Source organism: Onychomys torridus, chromosome 15, assembly GCF_903995425.1.
Source record: "Onychomys torridus chromosome 15, mOncTor1.1, whole genome shotgun sequence".
Classification (NCBI taxonomy): domain Eukaryota; kingdom Metazoa; phylum Chordata; class Mammalia; order Rodentia; family Cricetidae; genus Onychomys; species Onychomys torridus.
Window position 1 is genome coordinate 3,340,654 of NC_050457.1, and position 17,030 is coordinate 3,357,683.

A 17,030-nucleotide genomic window follows, 5' to 3' on the forward strand; every position below is an offset into this window, starting at 1 on the left:
TTATACTGCTTGACATAGGCAAGAAAGAAAAGCATAGTTTCATATATTTAAGTTTTTCCTTATTGGATCCTGTAGATACTAGTTGTCAATTTGTGGGAATGTAACCACTTTATTGTGGTGATTATTTCAATTATGAATTTGCTTCTGTAAGTCAGTATGGGTGCCCCTCTACATACACTCTATTTTTAAAAATTACTTATTTTTATGTGTATGTGTGTGTTTCTGAGTATATATATGTGCACATGGACATGCAGTGATAGTAGGTCAGCAGAGGTAGCTTATTTCCTGGAACTGGTGTTATAGATGGTTGTGAACTACCATGTAGGTGCTGGGAATTGAACCTGGGTCATCTGTAAGAGCAGCAAGCACTCTTAACCCTTGAGCCATCCCTCCAGCCTCTCTATACACAATTTAAACAAACTTTTCTAAGCTATTGCAACAAATTGAATGTGCGTGTTGGTACTCAACCTCCAGTCTTTGTGTTAAGAGGTAGAATATTCAAGAGTTGACTAGGTCATGAGGATCCTGCCTTTGTGAATGGATTAATGTCATTATCTAGGAAATTGATACCTAGAGAATAGGATTGTTATAAAAGTGAGTCTGGGTGTGAGCATGGTGGTGCCTACCTTTAGTCTCAGTACTCAGGAGGCAAAGGCAGGAGGATCTTTGTGAGTTAAAGGCCAGGCTAGTCTACAGAGCAAACTCCAGTACAGCCAGGGTTACATAGAGAGACCCTGTTTCAAAAACACCACCACTGCCACCAACACCGCAACAGCAACAGCGCGAAGTGAGTTTGATTTCTTTTTGTCCCATCCCCTTCTTTTGCTCTCTTGTTCTCTTTTGCAGCCCCTAGATGACCACAGCCTTCGCCTTGTCCAATGCAGGTCTCCACTTCATTTGTTGCAATTCCAGACCTGTAAGAAATGCTTCTTTTCTTTAAAAAGTACCCAGTACTTGACGTTTTCTTATAGGACACAAAACGCTCTACAACAGTCATTTTCCAATGCTAATATATTGTTCTCAAAGTCATCTCAACAGCGAACTCAACTCCTTTTCCTTCAGACAGCCCATGTCCATCAGCTGACGTGACAGCAGCGTGACCAGCATGGGTAGAGCAAGACTGCTTCGCCGCTGGAAGCCACTGTAAGAAGCTCCCGGCTTCTAGGTGCATCTTATCTGAAAGTCACCATTGATAAACTGTGTGAGTGCTTCTGCCTGTAATCTTCCTGGAACCGAGAATAACTGTCTATGATATTTTTCTCACCCTTCTCTGCTTGCTGGCCCTGGACTGTTTCCCGCAGTTTCTTCTGCTCAATCCCCCATTCCATTCATTGTCTTTCTCTGGGTTTAATCTGCAGCTAAAGAAATATATTGAGTTTTAAATTTTGGTGATTATATTTTCCATTTCTAGAAATTTCATTTGGATCTTTTTCAAATTGCTTTTTCACTTTTATAGTTTTCTATCCTTGTGTGGCCTTTAAAATGATAGTAAGCATGGTTTTTATGATAACTCTAGCATTTGGTCTCTTTCAGCTGTCTTTTATTTGTGACGGTCTGAATCCCTGATGCTGTGTGTCTTTGGAAGCTTATTTTTCTCAAGGCCCTTGCAACACTACCTGATGCATTTTGAAGGCTGACAGTAAAGAGCTTCTTTTAGGAAGAATTTGCATTAGCTTTTGCTGACACTTTGGATTATTAGCCAGCATCCTAACTTAGCATTCCCTGGTCACCTAGGTGATGAGAACCTGGCCAGCAAATGCCCATGAATGCTAAGACAAAGGTCACTCTTGCTCTTTTTCTTAAAGATTTTTCCTCTTCTAGTCTCCATGGACCTGGAACAGGCCCTCTGGGTAAGTGAGACAGTTGATGAGTTTGAACTGTTTGTGAGGCCCCGTAGGCAGTGGGACCTGTCCTTGGTGCATGAGCTGACTTTTTGGAACATAGGGCCTATGCAGGGATACTTTGCTCAGCCTTGGTGTAGGGAGGAGGGGCCTGGACCTGCCTCAACGAATCTACCAGGCTGGGCTGACTCCTCAGGGGAGACCTTGCCTTGGAGGAGGTAGGAATGGGGGATGGATTTTGGGGGGAAGGTTGGGGGATGGGAGGAGGGAGGACAGAGGAATCCGTGGCTGATATATAAAATTAAATTAATTATAAAATACAAAATATTTATAAAAAAATTGAATATAGTCTTTAAAAAAGCTAAAAAAAATTTCCCTCTTCTTGTTTCAGAACAGCCTTCATTTAAACCCTATGGGAATAGGTATAGGATGTGGCATAAGCTTCAGACTAGTTCTAATTTTTTAATTTTATTTATCAGTTATTATTATTGTGGTGTGTACACTGTGATATGTGTGTGGGGGTGGAGGAGGTGGTCACACACAGTGCATGTGTTGAAGTTAGAGGACTATCTGTGGGACTGGTTCTCTCTTTCTCCCTTTATGGGGCTCTGGCAGTAGAACCCAGGATGCAAGTCTAGTTATTTAGTCTTTTGAAGTCCAGCTTAATGTGAAGAGGATTTTCCTCTTCGTCCTTTCATTTTAGTGGAGCTGTGACTTCTTACTGCCTTGCATTCTGTGTCGCAGGATTGAGGCTTAAGGCTGTCAATGGGAAAATGTATTTAAGGAAAAGTTGGTTGATATATTTGGTGTTCTCTTTATTAGAGAAGGGAATAATGGGTTTTTGTTGCTTCATCTAGCATTCTGATCATAGTTCCTCATTACTTTGAAAGTTCACCTCTTTAAGTGGTTGTATTTAAAAGAAATTCTTCATTTTCAGGGATCTGGGAGCAAGCTTGTCTGATATACTGAAGGTCCTGGGTTGGATCTGTGTCACCATACAGATGAAATTAGTGTGATTTCAATAGGAGGATGGATCAACTAGTGAGTTTCAACTTCTCCAGGGACATTTGATAATGTCTAGACACATTTTTAGGTGTTGCAACTGGGGTAGGAATCCACTGTTCTTTAGTTGGGTAGAGACTAATAATGTTAAACATACCTTACAGTCAGCCATACACAGTGGAAGAATGATTTGCCCTCCAATCTTAATAATGCCCAGTTCTAAATAACCCAACTTCCATTCTTAAAATAAAACTTCAAGAAGAGGGTTTATAATCTCAAAATTTGGAAAGATTAATGAATTATCATACTTTTACAAATTTTATTTTATACTAAGCAATTTATATAAAAATACCTTATTCAAATTACAGAAAAATTTCTAAGCAAGTTGTTTTCTTTCTTCTTTCTTCATGGTCATTGCTGCTAAGGTCACATTTTTCACATGTTGTTTTTGTTTATTTATTCACATGTATGTCCTGTTCTGATGCTTATTATCAGAACTAGGCTGGGAGGAGTGACATGCCAGCTTTAGGCACCAAATTCATGATGAACGAATTTCAAAATTTAAGCAAAGACAGAATTACTAGGAGTGCTTTGCTATGTGAGAGCCTTAGGCAAAAAGAAAATTCAGTACTATTGCCTATTAAAATTTTTAATATTTTAATGCATCATAGATTTTTGCCTTGATTTTGATTGACTGAAATGCCACATTAAAATATTTATGTGTGAGCTGGGTATGGTATTATGACATTAACCCCAGTAGTTGGGTGGCTGAGGCAGGAGGATTGCTGTAAATTAAAGGCTTACCTGGCCTTCAGAGTGCTATCTATCTGAAAAGCTCAAACAGTGTTTCAGTTGTGACTGCTGCTTTGTACGTCCTAGTTTATGTTTCTATTGCTGTGATAAACTTGGTGACCAGAAGCAGCTTGGGGAGGAGAGGGCTCATTTCAACGTACAGCAAACAGTCCATCATGCAGGGAAATCAGGGTGGGGATTCAAGGAGTGAACTTGGAGCAAGAGCTGAAACAGAGGCTATGGAGGAATGTTGTTTACTGGCTTGCTCCTCATGGCTCACTCAGCTTATGTTTTTATACAACATAGGGCCACCTGCCTGGTGGTGCCACTGTGCTGGACATTCTCACCTCAATCATCAATCAAGAAAATGACATGCAAATTTTCCTATTGGCAATCTGATGGGGAAAATTTCTAACTGAGTTTGCTTCTTCCCAGATGGCTCTTGCTTATGTCAAGTTGACAAGACAAAACCAAACCAGGACATCCAGAGAATTTTATAGGTTCATACTGAGGTGAACATCTTGTTTTCCTCATTGTAGTCCTGGCCTATTCTGGGCAAGCAGTTTTGCAGAGTGGCTCATACAGGACAAGGAGATTAGGGAAGCTATAGATTTTATTTTTAGGGAAGGATTGATGTTAGGTCTAGTATCTTAATCTAGGACTAGGGGAAGTTTTGAGGTGGTCATATCCTGAGCACAATTTTTTGTTCAGGAGATCCAAGGTAAAGTAGGAAGGCCTCTATTGGGTACCATCCATTCCAATAAGAAACTGAGTTGGTAATTCCAGCTAGAGAGGGCAGGTATATCTAAAGTAGTCAACTTGTGTCATTGTAGAGGAAGCATTGCCATCAGGATTAAGACCATAGTTATCAGGGTCAGAGTTAGGATTTCTACTGATAAAGAGCAACAGATCATGGCTTTATATATACTTTGGAAGAGAAAAGGGTTGGGAATGCCCATTCATTCTGGCTAAGGTTCCTAAGCAGTAAGGGAAACCTCAGAGAACTTGTGGGAGCTGTTTGTCACTCAGGAGGAGCCAGGCTTAGGAGGCAGGATAGAAACCACCTGATGAGCATTTATCAGCCTTGCCTCCCATGCTCTTCCACTGAAGTGTGACAAATACTAAGAGCTGAGTGTGCACTGAAGTGGCGTTGGTACTTTTTACTTCACTGAAGATGAACTGTGGAACTCAGTTTCAAAGAAAGGGCAGATCCTGGAGGAGGAGGGTGGAAACATTGTTGGCTGCTCATGTGGGTCTAGGGGAACCTGAGACAGGGGAGTAAAGTGAAGACGAATGTTAGGAAGCACTTTGAAGCATTTGTCTGTAAGCCACTGAAGTGAAAACTCATTTTCTTCTATTGAACCAGAAATATGTGTGTCCTGAGGAGCACCTGTGCATGCAGGATGGAGTAGAAACTATCTTCCTGTGCTGGTGGTCTTATGGTCCCTGTTCCAGAATCTCTCAATTCTAATTGAATCATAATATTTTTATTGCATTTTCCACTGGGTAAAAAAATGTATATTTTTCTAGGTTTTTAAAATTTTTTGAAAAGAAGAAAGTTTGCTTTTCAGTTTGTGTATTTATAGAATAGGTTCATGCTGTAGACTCTAGCATTTTACCCAAATTATAAAAGGTCACTTTTGAATTAAGACTGAAAAATTTTGTTAGACTATCACTATTTGCATTATGAAAGAACACTGGGGGGTTTGATGTAATTTTCAGTGTTGGAATGTCAGAGAAGTAAATAGATGGTAGGATTTCATGAGAAGCCAACCCCCTGAGTCACTGGGTAAAACATTAGAGCCACAGAGGATGGATGTCTTTGCAAGATGCTCCTGAGATGCAAAGAAGGAGATGAAAAGATCCAGAAGCAGCTATGTGACGCATGGGCTTCAGCACTCCAGAAGCGATGCTCTCTGGAGATGCTTCCTTTGTCCAAAGACGCCCAATGAGGATGGTTCTTTGTTTTCTTTCTCATGACACATTTATCTCATATCCACAAACATTATTTTTGCATATTTATTAAATCATAGATGGTACCAGTAATGATTTTAAAGTGTTCAGAATAGAATGACTACATAGGAATTTATTAAGTTAAGTGACCTCCTTGAATGCATTTATAGTTATGAGGTGTATTCTAGGAGCCAGTGATCTTGTTTATTTATTTATTTATTTTATTCATAGTATTCTTGCTAAAAAACCTCATGGGTTTTCTGGTCTGCCTATAAATACGTTGCTTTATTTTGAATATGTCTCTTTTTATTCTTTGTTTTGTTAAAACAGATTTATCCTATTGTATATTAGTATTGTTTTAAGGTTTAAGGTTGTCATGGTTATTACAGACTATTAAAAATTCTCCATTATTCTATTACAAAAAGAGATTTTTCTTAGTGATTCTGTTTCTCTTTTAATTTTCTCTTTAAACTTTTTTTGTTGTTGAAAATAAAGTTTATTTTTATACAGTATATTCTAGTCATGGTTTTAAGTTGGCCATCTACTTTTGGGCATGGTGTCTGCCCTTACCTGTGGTTTGCGTAGCCAGTGAGACTCCTTAGAGGAAACTGAGTTTTCTTTTGTGAGTGGTGGTCAACTGGAGATGGCTTCTGAGTTACGGGTGGGAGCTCATGTCTGTTCCCCGCTCAGCATGGGGAGCCAGCCCCTCTAGCTGGGACTTCTGCAGGTTCTGTGCATGCTGTCACAAGTCTCTGTGAGTATGTGTGTGCTTCAGTCCTGTTGTGTCTGTGAGGCCTGTTTCCTTGGTGTCCTCCATCCTCTCTGGCCCTTATGGCCTTTCTCCCTCCTCTTCAGTACAGTCCCCCAGCCCCTCCCCCCCATCTCCTCCAGGACCAAGACCCCCTGGGGACTCATTTAAACCTGGTGGATTTAGTACAGGCAGGTCCAGTCCCCTCCTTCCAGGCTGAGCAAAGTGTCCCTGTGTAAGCCCAAGTGTTGAGAAAGAGGAGGGACTGTAAGGGTGTGAATTGTTGAGACCAAGATTGGAAAAAGCACAGGGACAAATAGCCAAAGGAATGGAAGCACATGAACTATGAACCAAGGCTGTGGAGCCCCCAGCTGGATCAGGCCCTCTGGATAAGTGAGACAAGTGAATAGCTTGAACTGTTTGGGAGGCATCCAGTCTGTGGGACCAGGACCTGTCCTTAGTGCACGAGCTGGCTGTTTGAAACCTTGGGCTTCTTCTATGATTTTGTTGGATATATTTTCTGGGCTTTTGAACTTGGATCCTTCTTCTATTTCTATTATTCCGAGGTTTGGTTTTTTTCATAGTGTCCTAGATTTCCTGGATATTTTGTGTCAGGAATTTTTAGATTTAACATTTTCTTTGATCAATCTATTTTCTCTATCATATCTTCAATGCCTTAGATTCTCTCTTTCATCTCTTGCATTCTGTTGGTGATGCTTGCATCTGTAGTTACTGTTTGCTTACCCAGACTTTCCATTTCCAGAATTCTCTCAGTTTGTGTTTTCTTTATTGCCTCTATTTTCATTTTCATGTCTTAAACAGTTTTATTCATTTCCTTCAATTATTTGTTAGTTTTTGTTGCTTTCTTTAAGGGATTTTCTTATTTCCTCCAATTGTTTGTTTGTATTTTCCTATCTTTAAGGGGTTAATTAATTTCATCTAGTTGTTTGTTTTGTTTTCTTGGATTTATTTATTTATTTCTTCTTTAAGGACCTCTAAGGTATTTTTTTCTTGTGTTTCAGATATATTGGAATATTCAAGGTTTGCTGTGACAGAATGACTAGGCTCTGGTGGAGACACATTACCCTGGCTGTTATTGATTGTGTTTCTATGCTGACATCTAGGTACCTGGATTTGAAGTGATTATAGGGCTAGTTGCATGTTTCTGGGTTTTTCTTTATTGGGTGGCTGTTTTGTTCCTTGGTTTCTGTCCCCTCTCTTTTTGGAGATTGTGATGACTGTGTGTTGCCTGTTTTCCTGACCTGTCTAGCTGGTGTATTCATAGTGATTGCTTGCTGGTGTTTGAGGCTGAGATGCCAGGAGGAGTGGGGTGAGGGAGATCAGGAGGGATTATTCTGTGGGATCTACAGGAGGCATGGGGAAGGGAAAGGGAGGCTGCAGCGGTGTTCTGTGTAGCACTATGGTGAAAAAAGCCTATTTTTAATAGAAAGAAAGACAACAGTAGGAGTGGCAGTGTCTCTGACTCTTTTGCCTGCTCTTGGGTCCCCTTTTCTTCTACTGGATTGCCTCACCTAGCCTCAATATGAGGGTTTGTACCTAGTCTTATTGTATCTTATTATGCTGTGCTCAGTTGACATCCTTGGGAGGCCTGCTCCTTTCTGAGGGGATCTGGGGGAGGTGGGGATACTGGGAAGACTGGATGGAGGAGAAACTGCAGTTGGGCTATATTGTATGAGAGAGAGGAGAATTAAAAAAAAAAGATTGTTGGTGGTGATTATGCTGATTTAGTAAAGGGCAGTTGGTAGGTTCTCTTTCAAGTTTCATGACTTCATTAGCACCCAGTGATTGGTTAGATTTCCAGTACTAGGCATGACATTCCTTTTGTTGAGCGAATCTTAAGTTCAATTAGGTGTTGGCTACTGATAATGTAAGCATTCCCTTACTGCACTATTAGAGTTATCATGCCCTGCTGGTGACTTTGTGGTTCATAGGAATCATAGATGGGTAGGACTGTTGGTTACTTCCCTTCTTGGAAGACTTCATGGCTCCTTCTGGTATCATGAACAGTATTCTTCAAGGAGGAGGCATTCAGGTCAGTTCTGGCAAAGGAGACCCTGGGCTCTGTTTCTGAAGTGCATGGTGTCTTCAGCTACCTATTAATTAGCAAATAGTTTTGATAAACTGTATGTGTATATTACTTTGGTAAAATTTGATATGCTGAGATCTGTGAGGAATTCAGATAATAAATTAATTTACTTATTATTATCCTTATTTTTCTGTAAATAACTCTTTGAAATGTGTTCATTCAGTCTATTTATTGCATGTATGGGTATTTGGGTGGGTAATGTTCACTTTTGTATATGTGTATGTGTGTGTGTGTATGTGTGTGTGTGCAAGTGCTCATGTATGTGTGTGTGTGTACATGAAGATGAAGTGCTCATGCATATGTATGTTTATGAAGGTGAAGAAGTGCTTATGCATGTGTGTATGCACCAAGTCCAAGTGCTTATGCATATGTGTGCATGAAGGTCAAATGTTCATGCATGTGTGTGTGCATTGCTGTCTTCCTCAGTCACTGCTCACTAGATCTTCCTGACCCAGCATCTGTCACTGAACTCAGAGGTCACAGGTTTAGCTAGGCCAGCGAGACCCAGGGCTCCTCCTAGCTCTGCTTCCCCATTTCTGGGATTGCAGATACACTGCGATGCCTGGCTCTTTATGTGGGTCCTGGAAATCTGAACATAGATCTTCATGCTTGCATAGCAAGCACTTTGCTGACTGGCTATCTAGGAACTCCTTATTTAGCCATGCTTAAAATAACTTCACTGTATAAAAAGGAAATTTAGCTATATTGTGCTTATTAATACTTTGTGAGAATTAGTTAATTAATCCATTTTAAAATAAGGAAAAATGATCAAAGCTGCATCTGTGAGGGTCAGTTCAGACATGCTAGAAATAATTGATATTTAATCAAGTAATTTTCAGGTAAATGCATAATATATAGTTTAACTAAAACAGTAGAGTTTTGAAATTGTAAAAAGCTAGAAAGGTTGTGTGATTTTGCTGCATAGTAACGACTTATTAAGATGTAGGGCAATGTAGCAGTTGAGATTGACTTTTCATATCTTATATATTTTTATATGTATTAGTGTTTTGCCTCCATGTATATATGTTTACCATGTGCATACCTGGTGCTCTCAGCCAGAAGAGACTATCACGTGACCCCTGGACCTGAACAGATCTGCCACGACAGATCCTCCAAAAGCACATGCTCTTAACCATTCAGCCAACTCCCAGGCCCCGAGATTGACTTTTAATAGTCAGGTTGAAAATTGTTGCTTTTTCTCTCTTTCATGCAAGAAACCATAACTTATACCACTTGGCAGTCAGCTGATTGCTGTCATATTTTGTGTGTTAATTCTTGGGTTAACTATACAGCAGATTAAATGATTGATAATTGCTGCATAATCCAAGGCTGATTTCAACCAGTCAAAATGTTGCAGTGTTGGCTTAATTATAAGACAAGTCTGTGGCCCAAGGTTTCTGTGACAACTCATGGTCAGGTGACTTGGATATGTCTTGCCAAGCTGTTCCTGAGAAATAAATACACTGTTTGTAAACAGAATTGCTAAGCCTTCTCTCACAAGATTTTGAGTTTACAAAGTATGAGACAGCTGGGCCAAGGGTCAAAGGTGAAAGGTAGGAAGCCATTTGGGGCCTATTCTCTTGCAGAGCCTTTGGCTGCCTTTCACACTAAGCTCTTGGAAACAGTTCACACAAAGGCCTTCTGCCAACAGACTACTGACAGTTGGCTTAGGCAGGATCCTGCCACAAAATCCTCTCCTTTGCTTTTCTCTCTGTGTCTTGGCTTTGGAAATTTAAAAAAAATACAAGGAGCATTATACAAATCACATATGAAAATGAAATAACCAAGTCAACTTGGGTATTATATAAAATAAGTTTAGATTGACTTTTCTTTTAGAAACCGAGGTCCAGAAATTGGATTTATGAAGATATATTTTTGAAAAATTGATGGAAAAAAGACATTTTGGAAAAATAGTAAGTATATTAAAATGATAAAGATGATTAAAAATAATGGCGAACCATTCTTGGGTCAATTGTAAGGTTCCTAAAGCTGAATTATCCCTGTGCTCACATAGGCTATTAGAGGGAATTGAAATCTACTGAGACATGTTAATTTATTAGTTTTAAGTTTTAAAATTATTTACTTATTTACTTATGTATTTATTACTTACTTACTTATATGGTTATTAAGATCTCATTTATTAGTATACATTATGGTTTGACTGCTATGATTTGGTGTGTCTTCAGAAGGAAGGAGGGAAATTAGGGTTCCTTAGAGGTTCTCTTTCTTCAGATGTCTTTAATACTGTTGTTATTTTTGTTTTGGGTAGGAATTCATTCCAAGAGTAGGAAAAGCAAACAAACCCAACTAGGCCCTCTCTCTTCCTTCTTCAATATCTCAAAGGGCCTTCTTAATTATGTCGCTATTCCACTGGCCTTCCTGATCTCTTTTGTGTATTTCTACAGTTACAATTCTATTTTGTCAGTTTTGGCATACTTCCACCCCTGGATCTGTGATCATCTGTTAATAACGACTTGCAACACTGGAAAAAGGTGTGTTTTTGACCAAGTACCCTAGGCTAGTTAGGAACTCACGATTCTCTTGTTTCAATACAGAATGCTGGGGTCAAAGGTGTGAACTCCTGGCTGTACATTTCGAAAGGAGAAAATGATGAGGTGAAAGACAGTGAGATGGTGGTAAAGGATCCATGTCTCAATACAAACTATGAGCCAGTAACTGCTTTAAATGTGAGTATGCTGCTTTAGAATGTTAGCAATTAATTACAAAGAGATCACCTGGCTGAATGGAAAATAAGCACATTTCATTAGAAAATTTAGTTTACTTGTTAGGGTGGAACCAAGGCCTGCAGTTTGCATCGTAACCAGTGAGATGTCTCTTGCTTTTATTTAGTCTGTACCGCTGAGGCAGGCATGGGTTAACTGGCCTTTCCAATGGGCTTCATTTTCCTTTTTTATCTGAATACGTTTTTCTCTTCCTCTACTCCTCCCAGTTGCTCCCTAACTCCTCTCCCATATAGATCTGGTTTCATTTTCACATATAGACAACATTAAGTTATTGGAAAGCAAGTTCCTTAAAAATACAAAAATCATTAAAGTTTTAATGAGGTCAGGCACAGCAGATGCAACATTAATTTTATTGAATGAAGATTCTTCTCATTCATTCAAAAGGTTATTTGTGATAGTATAAAATGATGGTTCTAGGGTTGGAGAGATTGTTCAGTAAAGAGCACTTGCTGCTCTTGCAGAGGACAGATGTTTGGTTCCCAGCATCCACATGGCAGCTCACAACCATCTATCACTACAATTCTAGGGAGCTGACATTCTTTTCTGACCTCCATGGGCATCAGATATACAAGAGATGTGCATACATATATGCAGGCAAAGTATCCATACACATAAAATAAAATAAAAATTTTAATAAATAAAATAATGTTTCTACAAATTCCAAGTTTTTCCAAAATGATTTTTTATATTTTTACAAAAAGAACAATGAAAATTATAAAGTAAGTGTTTGGAAGTGTCACAATGCTTTATAAATAATCAGATGGGGTGATAATACTTACAAATGTTTTATATCTTATGTCTTCTAATTACCCATTAACCAAGGACCAGATCAATAATATGATTTTCCAGTATTGTATACTGCTTTCTCATAAGTTTAAAGAGTGTAGCTATGTCTAATCATCATAAAAGTATAATCACTAATAGAAACACTATGAAAGCATAGTTCTTACTATTGGTTGAATGCTATTCAAAATAGAAAGCAGTGAAGAAGAAAGTACACTGTGTGTATATGTATATATACAAGCTATCTATCCTGGATTTGTAGTGCTAAAAATTATTCATTTCTCAATAATATAAATGACAGTTGGTAAAGCTGTTGTTACTTCTGCTGGATGAAATACAAAGGAAGATATAAAATTTTTCAACTTAGTACTATATCAAAGGCACCAAAATTAATGGTACTGATGATGACATTGATGAGGCCAAAATGCACTTATACACTCTAGAGGAAAGTCAAGATGTCTTGACCAGCAACATGAATTTCTAGCTACCACCTTCTGGTTCCTGTGTTTGGGCTGTAGCTGCAATGTAGTCACCAGGCTAGTGTTGCCTCAGAAACAGGATCAATGGTAACAAACTTCACAAAGAAGATGAGGAAAAGAGAGGCAGGACTGCAGAGATGCAATGCTAAGCAACCCTCTTAAACTGCAGTTGTGAACTATTTCATACCTTAAGGGACCCATTTCCTTTCTCACAACACTTATTCACTAACTAAGAAAAATGGCAAAAGGACTGAATTGAATAGAAAGAAAAAAAGTATTTAGAATACAGTTAGAAATTGCATTGGTTTAGGACAATGGCAGCAGCAGGTTCTTTGCTTAGGTCTACAGCCTCTCTGGTGGCCAGGTTTACAATCTCAGGCATGAGCTCCTCCCTGTTAAGTGGGGTTTAAATCCAGTTGCTCAGCTGTTGGTTATTCCCAAGACAAAGTTTCACTGCTGCAGCATGGTGGATATCTTGTTAACCTGGTCATTGTTGTGGTTCACAACTTTATGTCTGGTTAGACTGATTGCTTCTCTCCTGTGGCAGCTTGCATAACATCTTCCCACTGTGTCCAAAGTGTGCAGTGTCTTCAGCAAATGGAGGCAACCAGGGGAAACAACAATCTGTACTGTTTTGTGAATCTCTTGGACAACCCTTACCAACAACTCGAAGCAAGGTGCCTAGAACTGGGGGCATGTTAAAGGGTCCATGGCTCTTGTGGGGGGCACTGTCACTCTAAATGGCATAACTTCATTTAAATTAATTGTGCATACACATACACTTGTATATTACATATCAGTTTTTAAGTAAATAGAAAGCAGTGTTTCCCTCTGGCTTTTCACCCATCGCTGATATTCTATATCCCTCCTCCTTTCTTCTCCCTGCAAAAAGCCACCCCCAGTTTTTCCATTGCCTTCCTAGCAACTGTGTCCTACTGCCCCTGCTCTGTCCCCCTGCTTTGTCCCCCTGCTCTGTCCCCCTGCTCTGTCTCCCTTCTCTGTCTCCCCTGCTCTGTCTCCCCTGCTCTGTCCCCCTTCTCTGTCCCCCCTGTCCTCTCTCTGTCCCCTCCTCTGTCCCCTGCCCTTCCCTGCCTGTCCCCTCCCCTCCTCTGTCCCCCTCCTCTGTCCCCCTTCTCTGTCCCCCTCCTCTGTCCCCCTTCTCTGTCCCCCTCCTCTGTCCCCCTTCTCTGTCCCCCTGCTCTGTCCCCCTCCTCTGTCCCCCTCCTCTGTCCCCCTTCTCTGTCCCCCTCCTCTGCCCCCCTGCTCTGTCCCCCTCCTCTGTCCCCCTCCTCTGTCCCCCTCCTCTGTCCCCCTCCTCTGTCCCCCTCCTCTGTCCCCCTGCTCTGTCCCCCTTCTCTGTCCTCCCTGCTCTGTCCCCCTCCTCTGTCCCCCTCCTCTGTCCCCCTCCTCTGTCCCCCTGCTCTGTCCCCCTCCTCTGTCCCCCTTCTCTGTCCCCCTCCTCTGTCCCCTTCCTCTGTCCCCCTGCTCTGTCCCCCTTCTCTGTCCTCCCTGCTCTGTCCCCCTCCTCTGTCCCCCTCCTCTGTCCCCCTCCTCTGTCCCCCTTCTCTGTCCCCCTCCTCTGCCCCCCTGCTCTGTCCCCCTTCTCTGTCCCCCTTCTCTGTCCCCCTCCTCTGTCCCCCTCCTCTGTCCCCCCTCCTCTGTCCCCCTGCTCTGTCCCCCTCCTCTGTCCCCCTCCTGTGTCCCCCCTTCTCTGTCCCCCTCCTCTGTCCCCTTCCTCTGTCCCCCTTCCTCTGTCCCCCTCTCTGTCCCCCTTCTCTGTCCCTCCCTGCTCTGTCCCCCTCCTTCTTTGTCCCCCTCCCCTCTGTCCCCCTCCTCTGCCCCCTGGCTTGTTTCCCCTTGCTCTGGTCCCCCTTCTCTGTCCCCTTCTCTGTCCCCCTCCTCTGTCCCCCTCCTCTGTCCTCCCTCCTCTGTCCCCCTGCTCTGTCCCCTTCCTCTGCCCCCTCCTGTGTCCCCCTTCTCTGTCCCCCTCCTCTGTCCCCTTCCTCTGTCCCCCTCCTCTGTCCCCCTTCTCTGTCCCCTTCTCTGTCCTCCTGCTCTGTCCCCCTCCTCTGTCCCCCTCCTCTGTCCCCCCTGCTCTGTCCCCCCTGCTCTGTCCCCTTTCTCTGCCCCCCCCCCCCGCTGCACCACAGTGTCTTTTAATAGTTTCTACAGTCACTCCAAGTTATACACTCACACCTGAAGATTTGGAGCTAGGAGCCACAAATGAGAGACCATGTGGTGCTCATCTTCCTAGGCCTGGGTGGCCTCACTTAATCTAATGTGTTCCACTTCCTTCCTCTTACCTGTGAATTTCATTCTTTACAGCTGCGTAGTATTCCACAGTGTCTATGTCCCACATTTTCATTATCCATTCTTCAGTTCAAGGACATTTAAGCTGTTTCCATTTCCTAGGTATTGTGAATACAGCCCCTGTGCACATCACATAGTGGAGGAAGTATGTTGATCCTTTGGACATACACTAAGGAGTAGTATAGCTAAGTCACAGGGTAGGTTAATTAATTAATTAATTAAATCATCAGAGTTTTGAGTTTTGAGAATTCACTATACTGATTTCCAGAGTGCCTGGACCAGTTTGCAATCCTACCAACAGTGAATGAGGGTCCCTTTTCCCCACAGTAGATATATATCTTAATGTTTTTTATTTTAATGGTTTATACAATACTACCATATCATACATTTACTTTACATATATAGACGTATCTGACCAACAAGAAAATAAGAAAGATCAAAATAAACACGTGTTCTGAAATGCACGTGAGCTGCGAATCTGTTGCTTCTCTTAGCTCCTTTGAATGCCTGCTCACAGGGTTAGAGATGTGTTTGTTTTTGTCAGTTCTCAGGATTGAGCTTTGAGCCTTAAGGTAGCTTGGTGAGTACTCTACTCTGTCGCTGCAGTACACCTCAGTCAGAAACTGGAGTTTTAGAAGAGGATGTGAAATACAAGATGAATTCATTCTGATGCTTATCCAAGAAAAAAGATATGATAGGAAGTTATCTATTTTCAACATGCTGTTGCCTTAATCTTCCTTATATTCTATTTCTTTCTTTCTTTCTTTCTTTCTTTCTTTCTTTCTTTCTTTCTTTCTTTCTCTCTCTCTCTCTCTCTCTCTCTCTTTCTCTTTCTTTCTTTCTTTATTCATTCATTCATTCATTCATTCATTCATTCATTTATTTATCTGTTTACTTTCTTGGGAAAGGAAGTACTTAAAGAAAGTATTTAAAGTACTGCACATGTTCAGTTAACACTCTACCATAGAGTTACACTTGCCCAGTTCCTCCTGCTGACTCTAGTTCCTACTCCTGGAGAAACAGACCATTTAGCTGTAGTGACTTTTTGGTTTTGGTAATTTTAGCAGTCAGGCAGTGCATAATGTTCTATTTTAAATCTACTTTGGCTTGGCAATTTTCAGTACTAGCCTATGTGGTGACGGCCCTAGATTGTGTGTGTGTATGTTTGTGTGTGTGTGTGTGTGTGTGTGTGTGTGTGTGTGTATGTGTGTGCGCACGGTGCACATGTGTATGTGTGTACATGCACGTGTGTGTATGTGTGTGCGCGCATGCGTGATGCATATGTGTGTGCACATGCGTGTGTGTGTGTGTGTGTGTGTGTGTGTGCACATGCACATGTGCAGTTGTATATCCACACATGTGCACATGAACATGGATATCAGAGGTCAACACTGTGTATCTTCTCCAATCTTTCTCCATCTTACTCTTTGAGATAATGTTCCCTCACTGCACTTGTGGCCCACTGACTCTGCCAGACTCGCTGGCCAGCAAGCTCCAGGGGCCCTCTTGTTTCTGCTCCCCCTAGTTCTGGCGTTCTAGACTTGCACTGCTGTACTTGGCTTTTTAATATGTGTGCTGGAGATCTGAACTTGTGTGTCCGGCAGACACTTTTCTGATTGAGCCATCATTTCAGGAGCATTCTAGGAAACCTGAGGAACTGCCATACTGTTGGTAAATGATCAGCTTTCAGATGAACCTCCTTTGAACCAACCCACTTTCTCCACTGCTGCCCCTGTGTGTGGGCAATGTTCTGCTTCTGATATAGTCCATGCTCACTGCAGATTTGATGACTAAATGAACAAATACTTCACAGAGGTGTCATTGTCCCCATCCTAAAGATGGAGAAATTGATCTATACATGAAGGAAAATGTACTTTCTTAGAACTGAAAAAAAATTGGGTTCACCTTCTATTCTGAAATTATATGATCTTTGGAAAAATATCTATTAATCTTTTTGAAATTCAGTTTTCTTATGTGACAACAGGGAACTTACTGTGTGAAAGGTTAGTGGGAGTGTTTGAGGGAAACTGACGTGAGAATGTTTTCAAATTAATGTGACATGCTGTGCAGTGAAGGACAGCAGTATTAAAATATACAACCATTTGTGAGACCCCCAGCTGAAAGACACTAGGGCAGGTTAGTCTAGTGCTCTCTTGATGGCTCCATACAGCCTTAGAGATACCAGGTCTGCAAACCACCCAGTTTGTATATGTTACTAAATTTATCATAAAGAAATTTCGTGCATGCACTTTTTAAGAACCATTATAAAAT

General features: G+C 41.3%; 1 long non-coding RNA gene across 3 annotated transcripts in view; it reads left to right on the forward strand.

Annotated features, from left to right (window-relative positions):
* LOC118596273 overlaps nt 1-17,030 on the forward strand; it is an 85,022-nt gene that overhangs the window by 45,016 nt on the left and 22,976 nt on the right. For 2 of the 3 annotated variants that reach the window (XR_004946675.1, XR_004946676.1), the window contains exons 5-7: nt 1,063-1,201; nt 10,280-10,356; nt 10,999-11,130. This is a non-coding gene — a long non-coding RNA (uncharacterized LOC118596273). Of the gene's footprint in view, nt 1-1,062; nt 1,202-10,279; nt 10,357-10,998; nt 11,131-12,996; nt 13,127-17,030 lie in introns of all 3 variants that reach the window. The other variant, XR_004946674.1, reaches the window with a different exon arrangement.